Source organism: Clarias gariepinus, chromosome 14, assembly GCF_024256425.1.
Source record: "Clarias gariepinus isolate MV-2021 ecotype Netherlands chromosome 14, CGAR_prim_01v2, whole genome shotgun sequence".
Taxonomy (NCBI): Eukaryota; Metazoa; Chordata; class Actinopteri; order Siluriformes; family Clariidae; genus Clarias; species Clarias gariepinus.
The window spans coordinates 4,403,966-4,417,576 of NC_071113.1; the positions used below are offsets into that span (position 1 = coordinate 4,403,966).

At 47.1% G+C, this 13,611-nt stretch overlaps 12 non-coding genes across 12 annotated transcripts; all 12 read left to right on the top strand.

Moving 5' to 3' along the window:
* Positions 1-192: 192 nt before the first annotated feature.
* trnas-gcu (transfer RNA serine (anticodon GCU)) lies at positions 193-274 on the top strand. The gene has a single exon. It is a non-coding gene; the product is annotated as a tRNA-Ser (tRNA).
* Positions 275-630: 356 nt separating this feature from the next.
* On the top strand, positions 631-712 carry trnal-aag (transfer RNA leucine (anticodon AAG)). The gene has a single exon. It is a non-coding gene; the product is annotated as a tRNA-Leu (tRNA).
* Positions 713-2,287: 1,575 nt separating this feature from the next.
* On the top strand, positions 2,288-2,369 carry trnal-aag (transfer RNA leucine (anticodon AAG)). The gene has a single exon. It is a non-coding gene; the product is annotated as a tRNA-Leu (tRNA).
* Positions 2,370-3,505: 1,136 nt separating this feature from the next.
* trnas-gcu (transfer RNA serine (anticodon GCU)) lies at positions 3,506-3,587 on the top strand. Its single transcript has one exon. It is a non-coding gene; the product is annotated as a tRNA-Ser (tRNA).
* A 356-nt stretch (positions 3,588-3,943) lies between these two features.
* On the top strand, positions 3,944-4,025 carry trnal-aag (transfer RNA leucine (anticodon AAG)). The gene has a single exon. It is a non-coding gene; the product is annotated as a tRNA-Leu (tRNA).
* Positions 4,026-5,161: 1,136 nt separating this feature from the next.
* trnas-gcu (transfer RNA serine (anticodon GCU)) lies at positions 5,162-5,243 on the top strand. Its single transcript has one exon. It is a non-coding gene; the product is annotated as a tRNA-Ser (tRNA).
* Positions 5,244-6,816: 1,573 nt separating this feature from the next.
* On the top strand, positions 6,817-6,898 carry trnas-gcu (transfer RNA serine (anticodon GCU)). Its single transcript has one exon. It is a non-coding gene; the product is annotated as a tRNA-Ser (tRNA).
* Positions 6,899-7,254: 356 nt separating this feature from the next.
* Positions 7,255-7,336, top strand: trnal-aag (transfer RNA leucine (anticodon AAG)). The gene has a single exon. It is a non-coding gene; the product is annotated as a tRNA-Leu (tRNA).
* A 1,574-nt stretch (positions 7,337-8,910) lies between these two features.
* Positions 8,911-8,992, top strand: trnal-aag (transfer RNA leucine (anticodon AAG)). The gene has a single exon. It is a non-coding gene; the product is annotated as a tRNA-Leu (tRNA).
* A 1,574-nt stretch (positions 8,993-10,566) lies between these two features.
* trnal-aag (transfer RNA leucine (anticodon AAG)) lies at positions 10,567-10,648 on the top strand. Its single transcript has one exon. It is a non-coding gene; the product is annotated as a tRNA-Leu (tRNA).
* Positions 10,649-11,784: 1,136 nt separating this feature from the next.
* Positions 11,785-11,866, top strand: trnas-gcu (transfer RNA serine (anticodon GCU)). The gene has a single exon. It is a non-coding gene; the product is annotated as a tRNA-Ser (tRNA).
* Positions 11,867-13,439: 1,573 nt separating this feature from the next.
* Positions 13,440-13,521, top strand: trnas-gcu (transfer RNA serine (anticodon GCU)). Its single transcript has one exon. It is a non-coding gene; the product is annotated as a tRNA-Ser (tRNA).
* Positions 13,522-13,611: the final 90 nt, after the last annotated feature.

Consider the following 13,611-nt stretch of genomic DNA (forward strand, 5'->3'; position numbering starts at 1 on the left):
AATTTGTCTTAAACGCTGGAAGCGCTGTACTTGGTGGCCAAGAGTTTAATGCGAGCACTTCAAATTCAGTGGGCTCTGGGATGAAACTTGGATGCCATGCTCTCAGACATGCATGGAGTTGATAAGAAAAAAAAAAAACTTCAAGATATTCCGCTTTCCCTTACAAAATGTGTGAGGATGTTCATTGCTTTCGACGAGGTGGCCGAGAGGTTAAGGCGATGGACTGCTAATCCATTGTGCTCTGCACGCGTGGGTTCGAATCCCACCTTCGTCGCTTGTGTGTTTTAGCCGGTTCCTAGAATGCCTCACGCTATTGCAGTGTCTTTTTCGTCAAGAAGACCTACAAGCAGCGCTTTTACACAGGTCCATGAGCCTGACTGGAGACACGTAGCACTGGTCATGCGCCTTTTGCTCCCAGGTTCATCTGTTTGAACTATGTCAACATGAGATTTAAGGCAGTTGACAGTCGATCCACTGTGCATAACCCATGTAGGTATGGATTCTTTTGTCATCAACAAGAGCGTGCTCAACCAATTTTGGTAATGAACGAAGGGCAGCCATTATTGCCTAATCTTTGCCCGTTCGCTCTCTTTCTTTTGTGATTTTCCATGGTCGCTTCCTTCATCTGTTGGTAGCGTGACCGAGCGGTCTAAGGCGCTGGATTAAGGCTCCAGTCTCTTCGGAGGCGTGGGTTCGAATCCCACCGCTGCCAGGACCTGCTTTTGATTCGACTTCTGCATTGACAGTTGCCCGAAGGTCACTAAATGGGTCACTTCCAGCGGTATTTCTCCTGGAATGCTCATGCGCTAGCTCTCTTCATCAAAGTGTTTCGATAGCTTCTGCAGCCCGGCTTATGCTAAAGGATCGTTAGCCTCACCACAGCTGTTTTTCGTGATCATGCCTGCTTTCCTTGTTTTCCCTTGGAATGTCTCAATCAACAGCTTAACTCTGATATCCCCTCACAAGCCCCTTTGGGATTTTGAGTCCAGTCTACCAAAAGGCATGCTTTCCAAGCCCACCATTGCCAGGGAGCCTATTGTGGGGTTTGTAATGTCATTCTTCCGAAAGGATTTAAACAGCTTTAGGCTCCCATGCTTTAATGCTCCACCTGTAACTACAACTCACAACAAATAGCACTTACCAAATGATTCAAACAGATCGAAGCTGCTGTCAGGGTGTCAAATGTAGGAGGCAATCCTGCCTTGCGTGGCTTGTCTCCCAAGTCTTAAGGTAGCTCGTGCATCCCATGTTTTCATGCTGTGCCTCACCAAGCAGCTCCCGTGGTTTCCATGGAGTACCTCAGACAGTCAGCCAACATGGAGCATGCTGCTTACAGAGTGTCTCAAAACTTGCTCCCTTTTCACGAGGCTGTTCACATCTCCAGTTACAAAGCATTATAGTTGTTCGAAAAAGCTACCTAGCTCGTCTGAACAGGGCGGGGTATGGGCCTAATGGAAACTTCGCCACCAAAGATTGGGAAACGGTCAGCTCGACGAAGAAATGATCCTGTTCTCTGTCAAGTTTGCAGCGCCTCTCCGCATCCACTCAATTCACTTCCTGTTAAAGCACACCACATGCCACAAGGCATACACATGTTGAATGAGAGAATGAGTCATCTAGTTTGCTCAAAAAAAAGAAAAGAAATGATCTTTCCAGAATTTGTCTTAAACGCTGGAAGCGCTGTACTTGGTGGCCAAGAGTTTAATGCGAGCACTTCAAATTCAGTGGGCTCTGGGATGAAACTTGGATGCCATGCTCTCAGACATGCATGGAGTTGATAAGGAAAAAAAAAAAACTTCAAGATATTCCGCTGTCTCTTACAAAATGTGTGAGGATGTTCATTGCTTTCGACGAGGTGGCCGAGAGGTTAAGGCGATGGACTGCTAATCCATTGTGCTCTGCACGCGTGGGTTTGAATCCCACCTTCGTCGCTTGTGTGTTTTAGCCGGTTCCTAGAATGCCTCACGCTATTGCAGTGTCTTTTTCGTCAAGAAGACCTACAAGCAGCGCTTTTACACAGGTCCATGAGCCTGACTGGAGACACGTAGCACTGGTCATGCGCCTTTTGCTCCCAGGTTCATCTGTTTGAACTATGTCAACATGAGATTTAAGGCAGTTGACAGTCGATCCACTGTGCATAACCCATGTAGGTATGGATTCTTTTGTCATCAACAAGAGCGTGCTCAACCAATTTTGGTAATGAACAAAGGGCAGCCATTATTGCCTAATCTTTGCACGTTCGCTCTCTTTCTTTTGTGATTTTCCATGGTCGCTTCCTTCATCTGTTGGTAGCGTGACCGAGCGGTCTAAGGCGCTGGATTAAGGCTCCAGTCTCTTCGGAGGCGTGGGTTCGAATCCCACCGCTGCCAGGACCTGCTTTTGATTCGACTTCTGCATTGACAGTTGCCCGAAGGTCACTAAATGGGTCACTTCCAGCGGTATTTCTCCTGGAATGCTCATGCGCTAGCTCTCTTCATCAAAGTGTTTCGATAGCTTCTGCAGCCCGGCTTATGCTAAAGGATCGTTAGCCTCACCACAGCTGTTTTTCGTGATCATGCCTGCTTTCCTTGTTTTCCCTTGGAATGTCTCAATCAACAGCTTAACTCTGATATCCCCTCACAAGCCCCTTTGGGATTTTGAGTCCAGTCTACCAAAAGGCATGCTTTCCAAGCCCACCATTGCCAGGGAGCCTATTGTGGGGTTTGTAATGTCATTCTTCCGAAAGGATTTAAACAGCTTTAGGCTCCCATGCTTTAATGCTCCACCTGTAACTACAACTCACAACAAATAGCACTTACCAAATGATTCAAACAGATCGAAGCTGCTGTCAGGGTGTCAAATGTAGGAGGCAATCCTGCCTTGCGTGGCTTGTCTCCCAAGTCTTAAGGTAGCTCGTGCATCCCATGTTTTCATGCTGTGCCTCACCAAGCAGCTCCCGTGGTTTCCATGGATTACCTCAGACAGTCAGCCAACATGGAGCATGCTGCTTACAGAGCGTCTCAAAACTTGCTCCCTTTTCACGAGGCTGTACACATGTCCAGATACAAAGCATTATAGTTGTTCGAAAAAGCTACCTAGCTCGTCTGAACAGGGCGGGGTATAGGCCTAATCGAAACTTCGCCACCAAAGATTGGGAAACGGTCAGCTCGACGAAGAAATGATCCTGTTCTCTGTCAAGTTTGCAGCGCCTCTCCGCATCCACTCAATTCACTTCCTGTTAAAGCACACCACATGCCACAAGGCATACACATGTTGAATGAGAGAATGAGTCATCTAGTTTGCTCAAAAAAAAGAAAAGAAATGATCTTTCCAGAATTTGTCTTAAACGCTGGAAGCGCTGTACTTGGTGGCCAAGAGTTTAATGCGAGCACTTCAAATTCAGTGGGCTCTGGGATGAAACTTGGATGCCATGCTCTCAGACATGCATGGAGTTGATAAGAAAAAAAAAAAACTTCAAGATATTCCGCTTTCCCTTACAAAATGTGTGAGGATGTTCATTGCTTTCGACGAGGTGGCCGAGAGGTTAAGGCGATGGACTGCTAATCCATCGTGCGCTGCACGCGTGGGTTCGAATCCCACCTTCGTCGCTTGTGTGTTTTAGCCGGTTCCTAGAATGCCTCACGCTATTGCAGTGTCTTTTTCGTCAAGAAGACCTACAAGCAGCGCTTTTACACAGGTCCATGAGCCTGACTGGAGACACGTAGCACTGGTCATGCGCCTTTTGCTCCCAGGTTCATCTGTTTGAACTATGTCAACATGAGATTTAAGGCAGTTGACAGTCGATCCACTGTGCATAACCCATGTAGGTATGGATTCTTTTGTCATCAACAAGAGCGTGCTCAACCAATTTTGGTAATGAACAAAGGGCAGCCATTATTGCCTAATCTTTGCACGTTCGCTCTCTTTCTTTTGTGATTTTCCATGGTCGCTTCCTTCATCTGTTGGTAGCGTGACCGAGCGGTCTAAGGCGCTGGATTAAGGCTCCAGTCTCTTCGGAGGCGTGGGTTCGAATCCCACCGCTGCCAGGACCTGCTTTTGATTCGACTTCTGCATTGACAGTTGCCCGAAGGTCACTAAATGGGTCACTTCCAGCGGTATTTCTCCTGGAATGCTCATGCGCTAGCTCTCTTCATCAAAGTGTTTCGATAGCTTCTGCAGCCCGGCTTATGCTAAAGGATCGTTAGCCTCACCACAGCTGTTTTTCGTGATCATGCCTGCTTTCCTTGTTTTCCCTTGGAATGTCTCAATCAACAGCTTAACTCTGATATCCCCTCACAAGCCCCTTTGGGATTTTGAGTCCAGTCTACCAAAAGGCATGCTTTCCAAGCCCACCATTGCCAGGGAGCCTATTGTGGGGTTTGTAATGTCATTCTTCCGAAAGGATTTAAACAGCTTTAGGCTCCCATGCTTTAATGCTCCACCTGTAACTACAACTCACAACAAATAGCACTTACCAAATGATTCAAACAGATCGAAGCTGCTGTCAGGGTGTCAAATGTAGGAGGCAATCCTGCCTTGCGTGGCTTGTCTCCCAAGTCTTAAGGTAGCTCGTGCATCCCATGTTTTCATGCTGTGCCTCACCAAGCAGCTCCCGTGGTTTCCATGGATTACCTCAGACAGTCAGCCAACATGGAGCATGCTGCTTACAGAGCGTCTCAAAACTTGCTCCCTTTTCACGAGGCTGTACACATCTCCAGATACAAAGCATTATAGTTGTTCGAAAAAGCTACCTAGCTCGTCTGAACAGGGCGGGGTATAGGCCTAATCGAAACTTCGCCACCAAAGATTGGGAAACGGTCAGCTCGACGAAGAAATGATCCTGTTCTCTGTCAAGTTTGCAGCGCCTCTCCGCATCCACTCAATTCACTTCCTGTTAAAGCACACCACATGCCACAAGGCATACACATGTTGAATGAGAGAATGAGTCATCTAGTTTGCTCAAAAAAAAGAAAAGAAATGATCTTTCCAGAATTTGTCTTAAACGCTGGAAGCGCTGTACTTGGTGGCCAAGAGTTTAATGCGAGCACTTCAAATTCAGTGGGCTCTGGGATGAAACTTGGATGCCATGCTCTCAGACATGCATGGAGTTGATAAGAAAAAAAAAAAACTTCAAGATATTCCGCTTTCCCTTACAAAATGTGTGAGGATGTTCATTGCTTTCGACGAGGTGGCCGAGAGGTTAAGGCGATGGACTGCTAATCCATTGTGCTCTGCACGCGTGGGTTCGAATCCCACCTTCGTCGCTTGTGTGTTTTAGCCGGTTCCTAGAATGCCTCACGCTATTGCAGTGTCTTTTTCGTCAAGAAGACCTACAAGCAGCGCTTTTACACAGGTCCATGAGCCTGACTGGAGACACGTAGCACTGGTCATGCGCCTTTTGCTCCCAGGTTCATCTGTTTGAACTATGTCAACATGAGATTTAAGGCAGTTGACAGTCGATCCACTGTGCATAACCCATGTAGGTATGGATTCTTTTGTCATCAACAAGAGCGTGCTCAACCAATTTTGGTAATGAACGAAGGGCAGCCATTATTGCCTAATCTTTGCACGTTCGCTCTCTTTCTTTTGTGATTTTCCATGGTCGCTTCCTTCATCTGTTGGTAGCGTGACCGAGCGGTCTAAGGCGCTGGATTAAGGCTCCAGTCTCTTCGGAGGCGTGGGTCGAATCCCACCGCTGCCAGGACCTGCTTTTGATTCGACTTCTGCATTGACAGTTGCCCGAAGGTCACTAAATGGGTCACTTCCAGCGGTATTTCTCCTGGAATGCTCATGCGCTAGCTCTCTTCATCAAAGTGTTTCGATAGCTTCTGCAGCCCGGCTTATGCTAAAGGATCGTTAGCCTCACCACAGCTGTTTTTCGTGATCATGCCTGCTTTCCTTGTTTTCCCTTGGAATGTCTCAATCAACAGCTTAACTCTGATATCCCCTCACAAGCCCCTTTGGGATTTTGAGTCCAGTCTACCAAAAGGCATGCTTTCCAAGCCCACCATTGCCAGGGAGCCTATTGTGGGGTTTGTAATGTCATTCTTCCGAAAGGATTTAAACAGCTTTAGGCTCCCATGCTTTAATGCTCCACCTGTAACTACAACTCACAACAAATAGCACTTACCAAATGATTCAAACAGATCGAAGCTGCTGTCAGGGTGTCAAATGTAGGAGGCAATCCTGCCTTGCGTGGCTTGTCTCCCAAGTCTTAAGGTAGCTCGTGCATCCCATGTTTTCATGCTGTGCCTCACCAAGCAGCTCCCGTGGTTTCCATGGATTACCTCAGACAGTCAGCCAACATGGAGCATGCTGCTTACAGAGCGTCTCAAAACTTGCTCCCTTTTCACGAGGCTGTACACATCTCCAGATACAAAGCATTATAGTTGTTCGAAAAAGCTACCTAGCTCGTCTGAACAGGGCGGGGTATAGGCCTAATCGAAACTTCGCCACCAAAGATTGGGAAACGGTCAGCTCGACGAAGAAATGATCCTGTTCTCTGTCAAGTTTGCAGCGCCTCTCCGCATCCACTCAATTCACTTCCTGTTAAAGCACACCACATGCCACAAGGCATACACATGTTGAATGAGAGAATGAGTCATCTAGTTTGCTCAAAAAAAAGAAAAGAAATGATCTTTCCAGAATTTGTCTTAAACGCTGGAAGCGCTGTACTTGGTGGCCAAGAGTTTAATGCGAGCACTTCAAATTCAGTGGGCTCTGGGATGAAACTTGGATGCCATGCTCTCAGACATGCATGGAGTTGATAAGAAAAAAAAAAAACTTCAAGATATTCCGCTTTCCCTTACAAAATGTGTGAGGATGTTCATTGCTTTCGACGAGGTGGCCGAGAGGTTAAGGCGATGGACTGCTAATCCATTGTGCTCTGCACGCGTGGGTTCGAATCCCACCTTCGTCGCTTGTGTGTTTTAGCCAGTTCCTAGAATGCCTCACGCTATTGCAGTGTCTTTTTCGTCAAGAAGACCTACAAGCAGCGCTTTTACACAGGTCCATGAGCCTGACTGGAGACACGTAGCACTGGTCATGCGCCTTTTGCTCCCAGGTTCATCTGTTTGAACTATGTCAACATGAGATTTAAGGCAGTTGACAGTCGATCCACTGTGCATAACCCATGTAGGTATGGATTCTTTTGTCATCAACAAGAGCGTGCTCAACCAATTTTGGTAATGAACGAAGGGCAGCCATTATTGCCTAATCTTTGCACGTTCGCTCTCTTTCTTTTGTGATTTTCCATGGTCGCTTCCTTCATCTGTTGGTAGCGTGACCGAGCGGTCTAAGGCGCTGGATTAAGGCTCCAGTCTCTTCGGAGGCGTGGGTTCGAATCCCACCGCTGCCAGGACCTGCTTTTGATTCGACTTCTGCATTGACAGTTGCCCGAAGGTCACTAAATGGGTCACTTCCAGCGGTATTTCTCCTGGAATGCTCATGCGCTAGCTCTCTTCATCAAAGTGTTTCGATAGCTTCTGCAGCCCGGCTTATGCTAAAGGATCGTTAGCCTCACCACAGCTGTTTTTCGTGATCATGCCTGCTTTCCTTGTTTTCCCTTGGAATGTCTCAATCAACAGCTTAACTCTGATATCCCCTCACAAGCCCCTTTGGGATTTTGAGTCCAGTCTACCAAAAGGCATGCTTTCCAAGCCCACCATTGCCAGGGAGCCTATTGTGGGGTTTGTAATGTCATTCTTCCGAAAGGATTTAAACAGCTCTAGGCTCCCATGCTTTAATGCTCCACCTGTAACTACAACTCACAACAAATAGCACTTACCAAATGATTCAAACAGATCGAAGCTGCTGTCAGGGTGTCAAATGTAGGAGGCAATCCTGCCTTGCGTGGCTTGTCTCCCAAGTCTTCAGGTAGCTCGTGCGTCCCATGTTTTCATGCTGTGCCTCACCAAGCAGCTCCCGTGGTTTCCATGGAGTACCTCAGACAGTCAGCCAACATGGAGCATGCTGCTTACAGAGCGTCTCAAAACTTGCTCCCTTTTCACGAGGCTGTTCACATCTCCAGTTACAAAGCATTATAGTTGTTCGAAAAAGCTACCTAGCTCGTCTGAACAGGGCGGGGTATGGGCCTAATGGAAACTTCGCCACCAAAGATTGGGAAACGGTCAGCTCGACGAAGAAATGATCCTTTTCTCTGTCAAGTTTGCAGCGCCTCTCCGCATCCACTCAATTCACTTCCTGTTAAAGCACACCACATGCCACAAGGCATACACATGTTGAATGAGAGAATGAGTCATCTAGTTTGCTCAAAAAAAAGAAAAGAAATGATCTTTCCAGAATTTGTCTTAAACGCTGGAAGCGCTGTACTTGGTGGCCAAGAGTTTAATGCGAGCACTTCAAATTCAGTGGGCTCTGGGATGAAACTTGGATGCCATGCTCTCAGACATGCATGGAGTTGATAAGAAAAAAAAAAAACTTCAAGATATTCCGCTGTCCGTTACAAAATGTGTGAGGATGTTCATTGCTTTCGACGAGGTGGCCGAGAGGTTAAGGCGATGGACTGCTAATCCATTGTGCTCTCCACGCGTGGGTTCGAATCCCACCTTTGTCGCTTGTGTGTTTTAGCCGGTTCCTAGAATGCCTCACGCTATTGCAGTGTCTTTTTCGTCAAGAAGACCTACAAGCAGCGCTTTTACACAGGTCCATGAGCCTGACTGGAGACACGTAGCACTGGTCATGCGCCTTTTGCTCCCAGGTTCATCTGTTTGAACTATGTCAACATGAGATTTAAGGCAGTTGACAGTCGATCCACTGTGCATAACCCATGTAGGTATGGATTCTTTTGTCATCAACAAGAGCGTGCTCAACCAATTTTGGTAATGAACAAAGGGCAGCCATTATTGCCTAATCTTTGCACGTTCGCTCTCTTTCTTTTGTGATTTTCCATGGTCGCTTCCTTCATCTGTTGGTAGCGTGACCGAGCGGTCTAAGGCGCTGGATTAAGGCTCCAGTCTCTTCGGAGGCGTGGGTTCGAATCCCACCGCTGCCAGGACCTGCTTTTGATTCGACTTCTGCATTGACAGTTGCCCGAAGGTCACTAAATGGGTCACTTCCAGCGGTATTTCTCCTGGAATGCTCATGCGCTAGCTCTCTTCATCAAAGTGTTTCGATAGCTTCTGCAGCCCGGCTTATGCTAAAGGATCGTTAGCCTCACCACAGCTGTTTTTCGTGATCATGCCTGCTTTCCTTGTTTTCCCTTGGAATGTCTCAATCAACAGCTTAACTCTGATATCCCCTCACAAGCCCCTTTGGGATTTTGAGTCCAGTCTACCAAAAGGCATGCTTTCCAAGCCCACCATTGCCAGGGAGCCTATTGTGGGGTTTGTAATGTCATTCTTCCGAAAGGATTTAAACAGCTTTAGGCTCCCATGCTTTAATGCTCCACCTGTAACTACAACTCACAACAAATAGCACTTACCAAATGATTCAAACAGATCGAAGCTGCTGTCAGGGTGTCAAATGTAGGAGGCAATCCTGCCTTGCGTGGCTTGTCTCCCAAGTCTTAAGGTAGCTCGTGCATCCCATGTTTTCATGCTGTGCCTCACCAAGCAGCTCCCGTGGTTTCCATGGATTACCTCAGACAGTCAGCCAACATGGAGCATGCTGCTTACAGAGCGTCTCAAAACTTGCTCCCTTTTCACGAGGCTGTACACATGTCCAGATACAAAGCATTATAGTTGTTCGAAAAAGCTACCTAGCTCGTCTGAACAGGGCGGGGTATAGGCCTAATCGAAACTTCGCCACCAAAGATTGGGAAACGGTCAGCTCGACGAAGAAATGATCCTGTTCTCTGTCAAGTTTGCAGCGCCTCTCCGCATCCACTCAATTCACTTCCTGTTAAAGCACACCACATGCCACAAGGCATACACATGTTGAATGAGAGAATGAGTCATCTAGTTTGCTCAAAAAAAAGAAAAGAAATGATCTTTCCAGAATTTGTCTTAAACGCTGGAAGCGCTGTACTTGGTGGCCAAGAGTTTAATGCGAGCACTTCAAATTCAGTGGGCTCTGGGATGAAACTTGGATGCCATGCTCTCAGACATGCATGGAGTTGATAAGAAAAAAAAAAAACTTCAAGATATTCCGCTTTCCCTTACAAAATGTGTGAGGATGTTCATTGCTTTCGACAAGGTGGCCGAGAGGTTAAGGCGATGGACTGCTAATCCATCGTGCTCTGCACGCGTGGGTTCGAATCCCACCTTCGTCGCTTGTGTGTTTTAGCCGGTTCCTAGAATGCCTCACGCTATTGCAGTGTCTTTTTCATCAAGAAGACCTACAAGCAGCGCTTTTACACAGGTCCATGAGCCTGACTGGAGACACGTAGCACTGGTCATGCGCCTTTTGCTCCCAGGTTCATCTGTTTGAACTATGTCAACATGAGATTTAAGGCAGTTGACAGTCGATCCACTGTGCATAACCCATGTAGGTATGGATTCTTTTGTCATCAACAAGAGCGTGCTCAACCAATTTTGGTAATGAACAAAGGGCAGCCATCATTGCCTAATCTTTGCACGTTCGCTCTCTTTCTTTTGTGATTTTCCATGGTCGCTTCCTTCATCTGTTGGTAGCGTGACCGAGCGGTCTAAGGCGCTGGATTAAGGCTCCAGTCTCTTCGGAGGCGTGGGTTCGAATCCCACCGCTGCCAGGACCTGCTTTTGATTCGACTTCTGCATTGACAGTTGCCCGAAGGTCACTAAATGGGTCACTTCCAGCGGTATTTCTCCTGGAATGCTCATGCGCTAGCTCTCTTCATCAAAGTGTTTCGATAGCTTCTGCAGCCCGGCTTATGCTAAAGGATCGTTAGCCTCACCACAGCTGTTTTTCGTGATCATGCCTGCTTTCCTTGTTTTCCCTTGGAATGTCTCAATCAACAGCTTAACTCTGATATCCCCTCACAAGCCCCTTTGGGATTTTGAGTCCAGTCTACCAAAAGGCATGCTTTCCAAGCCCACCATTGCCAGGGAGCCTATTGTGGGGTTTGTAATGTCATTCTTCCGAAAGGATTTAAACAGCTTTAGGCTCCCATGCTTTAATGCTCCACCTGTAACTACAACTCACAACAAATAGCACTTACCAAATGATTCAAACAGATCGAAGCTGCTGTCAGGGTGTCAAATGTAGGAGGCAATCCTGCCTTGCGTGGCTTGTCTCCCAAGTCTTAAGGTAGCTCGTGCATCCCATGTTTTCATGCTGTGCCTCACCAAGCAGCTCCCGTGGTTTCCATGGATTACCTCAGACAGTCAGCCAACATGGAGCATGCTGCTTACAGAGCGTCTCAAAACTTGCTCCCTTTTCACGAGGCTGTACACATCTCCAGATACAAAGCATTATAGTTGTTCGAAAAAGCTACCTAGCTCGTCTGAACAGGGCGGGGTATAGGCCTAATCGAAACTTCGCCACCAAAGATTGGGAAACGGTCAGCTCGACGAAGAAATGATCCTGTTCTCTGTCAAGTTTGCAGCGCCTCTCCGCATCCACTCAATTCACTTCCTGTTAAAGCACACCACATGCCACAAGGCATACACATGTTGAATGAGAGAATGAGTCATCTAGTTTGCTCAAAAAAAAGAAAAGAAATGATCTTTCCAGAATTTGTCTTAAACGCTGGAAGCGCTGTACTTGGTGGCCAAGAGTTTAATGCGAGCACTTCAAATTCAGTGGGCTCTGGGATGAAACTTGGATGCCATGCTCTCAGACATGCATGGAGTTGATAAGAAAAAAAAAAAACTTCAAGATATTCCGCTTTCCCTTACAAAATGTGTGAGGATGTTCATTGCTTTCGACGAGGTGGCCGAGAGGTTAAGGCGATGGACTGCTAATCCATTGTGCTCTGCACGCGTGGGTTCGAATCCCACCTTCGTCGCTTGTGTGTTTTAGCCGGTTCCTAGAATGCCTCACGCTATTGCAGTGTCTTTTTCGTCAAGAAGACCTACAAGCAGCGCTTTTACACAGGTCCATGAGCCTGACTGGAGACACGTAGCACTGGTCATGCGCCTTTTGCTCCCAGGTTCATCTGTTTGAACTATGTCAACATGAGATTTAAGGCAGTTGACAGTCGATCCACTGTGCATAACCCATGTAGGTATGGATTCTTTTGTCATCAACAAGAGCGTGCTCAACCAATTTTGGTAATGAACGAAGGGCAGCCATTATTGCCTAATCTTTGCACGTTCGCTCTCTTTCTTTTGTGATTTTCCATGGTCGCTTCCTTCATCTGTTGGTAGCGTGACCGAGCGGTCTAAGGCGCTGGATTAAGGCTCCAGTCTCTTCGGAGGCGTGGGTCGAATCCCACCGCTGCCAGGACCTGCTTTTGATTCGACTTCTGCATTGACAGTTGCCCGAAGGTCACTAAATGGGTCACTTCCAGCGGTATTTCTCCTGGAATGCTCATGCGCTAGCTCTCTTCATCAAAGTGTTTCGATAGCTTCTGCAGCCCGGCTTATGCTAAAGGATCGTTAGCCTCACCACAGCTGTTTTTCGTGATCATGCCTGCTTTCCTTGTTTTCCCTTGGAATGTCTCAATCAACAGCTTAACTCTGATATCCCCTCACAAGCCCCTTTGGGATTTTGAGTCCAGTCTACCAAAAGGCATGCTTTCCAAGCCCACCATTGCCAGGGAGCCTATTGTGGGGTTTGTAATGTCATTCTTCCGAAAGGATTTAAACAGCTTTAGGCTCCCATGCTTTAATGCTCCACCTGTAACTACAACTCACAACAAATAGCACTTACCAAATGATTCAAACAGATCGAAGCTGCTGTCAGGGTGTCAAATGTAGGAGGCAATCCTGCCTTGCGTGGCTTGTCTCCCAAGTCTTAAGGTAGCTCGTGCATCCCATGTTTTCATGCTGTGCCTCACCAAGCAGCTCCCGTGGTTTCCATGGATTACCTCAGACAGTCAGCCAACATGGAGCATGCTGCTTACAGAGCGTCTCAAAACTTGCTCCCTTTTCACGAGGCTGTACACATCTCCAGATACAAAGCATTATAGTTGTTCGAAAAAGCTACCTAGCTCGTCTGAACAGGGCGGGGTATAGGCCTAATCGAAACTTCGCCACCAAAGATTGGGAAACGGTCAGCTCGACGAAGAAATGATCCTGTTCTCTGTCAAGTTTGCAGCGCCTCTCCGCATCCACTCAATTCACTTCCTGTTAAAGCACACCACATGCCACAAGGCATACACATGTTGAATGAGAGAATGAGTCATCTAGTTTGCTCAAAAAAAAGAAAAGAAATGATCTTTCCAGAATTTGTCTTAAACGCTGGAAGCGCTGTACTTGGTGGCCAAGAGTTTAATGCGAGCACTTCAAATTCAGTGGGCTCTGGGATGAAACTTGGATGCCATGCTCTCAGACATGCATGGAGTTGATAAGAAAAAAAAAAAACTTCAAGATATTCCGCTTTCCCTTACAAAATGTGTGAGGATGTTCATTGCTTTCGACGAGGTGGCCGAGAGGTTAAGGCGATGGACTGCTAATCCATTGTGCTCTGCACGCGTGGGTTCGAATCCCACCTTCGTCGCTTGTGTGTTTTAGCCAGTTCCTAGAATGCCTCACGCTATTGCAGTGTCTTTTTCGTCAAGAAGACCTACAAGCAGCGCTTTTACACAGG